The following is a 5004-nucleotide window of genomic DNA, read 5'->3' on the forward strand; positions in this document are numbered from 1 at the left end:
TAAAGATATAACTTGTATGACAATAAGAGCCAAAAGGACAGTGAAGGAAACAAAAGTATATAAAAGCAAAGTTTGTATTCTTTTGAAATTTAGCTGGCATTATTGACAACTAGATGGATATAAGTTGTTACTTGCAATCCTTAGGGCAATTAGTAAGAATATAACTCATACAGATAGATAACAAGAAAAATGACAAGTGAATTCATGTTATAAACTAGAAATATCTACCTAACACAAAATAAAGCAGAACCAGAAGAAACAAGAAAAACAAGACATATAGAAATAGCAAATAAACAGCAAATTGGCAGGTGTGAATCCTACTTTTTCAGTAATTACATTAAATGTACATTTAAAAGGTGGATATTTCTTCCTTTAGTTCTGTTGGGTTTTGCTCCACGTATATTGACGGGGTGGCCTGCCCCTCCATACCTGTGGGTGTTTCTCGTTAGGTTGAATGAGAGACTTGAGAAAAGAAATGAGACACAGAGACAAAGTATAGAGAAAGAAAAAGTGGGCCCAGGGGACCGGCGCTCAGCATATAGAGGACCCACACCAGCACCCGTCTCTGAGTTCCCTCAGTATTTATTGATCATTATCTTTACCATCTTAGAAAAAGGGAAGTGGCAGGATAATAGGATCATTGTAGGAGAAGGTCAGCAGTAAGACATATGAATAAAGATCTCTGTGACATGAATAAGTTTAAGGAAAAGTGCTGCGCCTTGATATGCATATGCAAACATCTCCATAAACCTTTCTAGTGCATAAAGAGCAGCACTGCACTAGCAAGTCCCACCTTCAGCCCTAAGATGGTTTTCTCCTTTCTCAGTAAACAGAACCTACAATCGGGTTTTACACCGAGATGTTCCATTGCCCAGGGATGGGCAGGAGACAGATGCTTTTCTCTATCTCAACTGCCAAGAGGCCTTCTTTCCTCTTACACTAGTCCTCCTCAGCACAGACCCTTCACGGATGTCGGGCTGGGGGACAATCAGGTCTTTCCCTTCCCACGAGGCCATATTTCAGACTATCACATGGAGAGAAACCTTGGACAATACCTAGCTTTCCTAGGCAGAGGTCCCTGCGACCTTTGGCAGTGTATGTGTCCCTGGGTACTTGATTTTAAGAGAATGGTGATGACTTTTCACAAGCATACTTTTGTTTAACAAAGCACATCCTGCACAGCCCAAAATCGGTTAAACCTTGAGTCACTACAGCCCATGTCTCTTGCAAGGACAAGGTTGGGGGTAGGGTCACAGAATAACAGCATCTCAAATACAGAGCAAAATGGAGTCTCTTATGTCTACTTCTTTCTATATAGACACAGTAACAGTCTGATCTCTCTTTCTTTTCCCCACAGTATGTTGAGACTCTGTTGTTGCTAATTAGTCAACAATAATAATTGAAGACTTTACCAGGCATGGTGGCTCTCGCCTGTAATCCCAGCACTTTGGAAGGCTGAGGTGGGTGGAAATTAGCCAGATGTGGTGGGGTGTGCCTGTAATCCCAGCTACACAGGAGGCTGAGGCACAAGAATCACTTGAATCCTGGAGGCAGAGACTGCAGTGAGCTGAGATCATGCCACTGCACTCCAGCCTGGGCAACAGAGTGAGACTCCATCTCAAAAAACAAAACAAAAATTAGAAATCTACAACAAAAAGTAGTTTGGGAAATTTACAAATATGTTAAAATTTTAAAAACTCATTCCTAAATAACCAATGCATCGAAGAATAAAAAACAAGGAAAATTAGACAGTACTTTGAGATGAATTAAAATGAAAAAAAACCCAAAACTTCTGAGATATAGCCAAAGCAGTACCTAAAGAGAAATTTATAGCAGTAAACACTTTTATTGAAAAGAATATCTGAAATCAGTACCTTAACCTTTCACCTTAAAAATCTAGCAAAAGAAAAGCAAACCAAATCTAGAACAAGCAAAAGACCACAACAAAACCTAGAGCAGAAATAAACTAAATAGAGAACAGAAAAAAAAAAATAGAGGAAATCAATTAAAACAAAAGTTGGCTCTTTGAAAAGACGAACAAAATTGACAGACCTTTAGTAGACTGTCCAAGAATTTAGTAGACGGTTCAAGAAGAAAGAGAGAGAACTCACTTTATTAAATCAGGAATGAAAGAGGGGACATCAGCCAGGCGCAGTTGCTCACACCTGTAATCCCAGCACTTTGGGAGGATGAGGTGGGTGGATTACCTAAGGTCAGGAATTCAAGACCTGCCTGATCAACATGGTGAAACCCCATCTCTATTAAAATACAAAATTGACGGGGCGTGGTGGGGCATGCCTGTAATCTCAGTTACTTGGGAGGCTGAGGCTGCAAAATCGCTTGAACTCGGGAGGCGAAGGTTGCAGTGAGCCAAGATCGTGCCATTGCACTCCAGCCTGGACAACAAGAGCGAAACTCTGTCTCAAAAAAAAAAAAAAAAAAAAAAAAGGGCAGGGGGACATCACTACTAACCTTACAGACATAAAAAGGATTATAAGTGAATATTATGAGTAATTATGTGCCAACAAATTAGATAACCTAGATGAAACAAATTATTAGAAAGACAAATATAACACAGTTGTCTACACAAGGGAGCTATATTTAGTTACCTGTTCATAAATAGGTATTTCCAAAGATTAACTGAAAACTATGGAAAGAGATAGCTGCATTTTGAATATTGGCAGATAAGTCTGTCACATGTCTTCTTTTATTTTTTTGTTTGTTTGTAGAGCTCTACAGCTACAACTGATTATATAAGATGAATGAAGTACAGTTGAATAATACTGGCTTTTCTTTGAAATAACCTCAGGAGAGTGGCACATTATATGAGTATAAAAGAATATGGTACATGTTTCCAGGAGAGAAGTGTAATCCACAAACTGGAGGAAATGGAAGAATTTCTCACTGTGGTTGGCTATCATTACGTAACAGGCTCTGCCAAGACAAGCTATAGTCACTGCATGACCTGGTGCTAGGAGTGTACTAAAGAACTTATAAATTGCAGCCTGCACCTGCGGGTAATACTGTAGCCCCTGTTTACGGGTTTTCCAAAACCATTTACAAATCTGTGTATTTATGGAGTTTATAGGGTGTCATAGCATGCTTTTTCCACAAGGATAAGAAAGGGTTAATATAAATGTTTTGGTAAATATGTAACCTCATAATTTTTCATCCTCTGGTAAATTTTTTTCATATACTGGAGCTAAATTTTCGAATGGTAGTAAGGCAAATTTTTCTTTGATCCATTCTGCAATATTTGTGAGAGTCACATTTTAAACACAGAAAATACTAGGTACATAAAATTCCTGGGAATTAAGATCTTTGGTTCTTAAGAAGATTGATTCTTCACCAAATGTCAGGAAAGATCTTTGAATACTTTCAGTGTAACGTGAAGGCACAGTCGTATTTTGAGTTCATTAACAAATCATATGTTCTTGCTAAACACAATAGCAATGTCTCAGGAAATCCACTTGCATTTACCTGGCCCTGCATTGTTCAACAAGCCACATGTGGCTGTTAAGCACCCGGAACGTTGCTAGTCCAAATGGAGGTGTGCTGTAAGTGTGAGACACACGGAGTTCCAAAGACTTAGTACAAAAAACCTGTAGGGCCAGGCACGGTGGCTCACGCCTGTAATCCCACCATTTTGGGAGGCCGAAGTGGGTGGATCACTTGAGGCCAGGAGTTCAAGACCAGCCTGGGCAACATGGTAAAACCCTATCTTTACTAAAAATATACAAATTAGTGCGGTATAGTGGTACGTGCCTGTAGTCCCAGCTATTCAGGGGGCTGAGGCACAAGAATAGATTGAACCCAGAGGTGGGGGTTGCAGTGAGCCGAGATGGCACCATTGTACCCCAGCCTGGACAACAGGGAGACTCCGTCTCCAAAAAAGAAAAAGAAAAAAGCACTCTTGTAAGCGATCTCAAATTTTTTATATTCCTTACATGTTGCACTATTTTTGCATAAATCTGGATGAATAAAATACATTACATTAATTTCCTCTATTCTTTTTTTAATGTGGCTACTCAAACATTCTAAATTATGTATGTGGCTCATCTTGTAGGTCTCTTGGACTGCAAAGACCTAGTCTATCACAGACTACTTGACACATCCACTGGAAGATGCTGGAATTGGCATCACAGACTGGCAGGAATGCCCAGGAATGGCTGCAGATGTTTTCTTCCTGAAAATTCATCACAGAGAACTGGTGGACAATGGAATTTGGTTTTCCTCACTTTTTTTTTTTTTTTTTTTCAGACGGAGTCTCGCTCTGTTGCCCAGGCTGGAGTGCAGTGGCCGGATCTCAGCTCACTGCAAGCTCCGCCTCCCGGGTTCACGCCATTCTCCTGCCTCAGCCTCCCATTCCTCACTTTTTTAATGCTGGTAGTGTTCAGAAAACTAAAGACGTAAACAAATAAACAAAAAACAGGCTACTGTGTAAAGGGGTGCCCAGGCCTGGGTCTGATTATAGTTTGATTTAACCCCTGGAAAGGATGTTTGATAATATTCCAGTTTATGGCCTAATGACCAACATTATCAAATTACCCCTTAGGTGCTTTGGTGCTGTATTTACGGGCTCTTCCATTAGTACTCATTTCAAACAGAGATCAAAAAGTTGAGAGGCCTGCAGGCACTCCTGACCCATATTAGAGCCTGGCCGTACTCATCTAGGCCACTGGAAACCGAAATGAGCCTGGGGAGACTCCTGCTTCTCAGGACCCACCCCTAGATTTTCTGGTTTGAATATAAACCAGTAGGAGTCCACTTTGGGACCTCTGCCGATCCATCTGGGAGGTCACATGCCTGGTGCCTTTCACACATTCACCAAAACAGCTTAGAAAAGATCCATTCTTTGTACCTCCAAGTGTCCCTTACCCTATACTCCTCCCCCAGTATACACCTACTACCTCAGACAGAACAAAGATTTTGTAGACCTTTCCAGGTTTTCCTTAAGATTGTAAATTTTTTTTTTTTTTTTTTTTTTGGGGACGGAGTCTCGCT

The sequence above is a fragment of the Piliocolobus tephrosceles genome, chromosome 15 (genome assembly GCF_002776525.5).
Source record: "Piliocolobus tephrosceles isolate RC106 chromosome 15, ASM277652v3, whole genome shotgun sequence".
NCBI lineage: Eukaryota > Metazoa > Chordata > Mammalia > Primates > Cercopithecidae > Piliocolobus > Piliocolobus tephrosceles.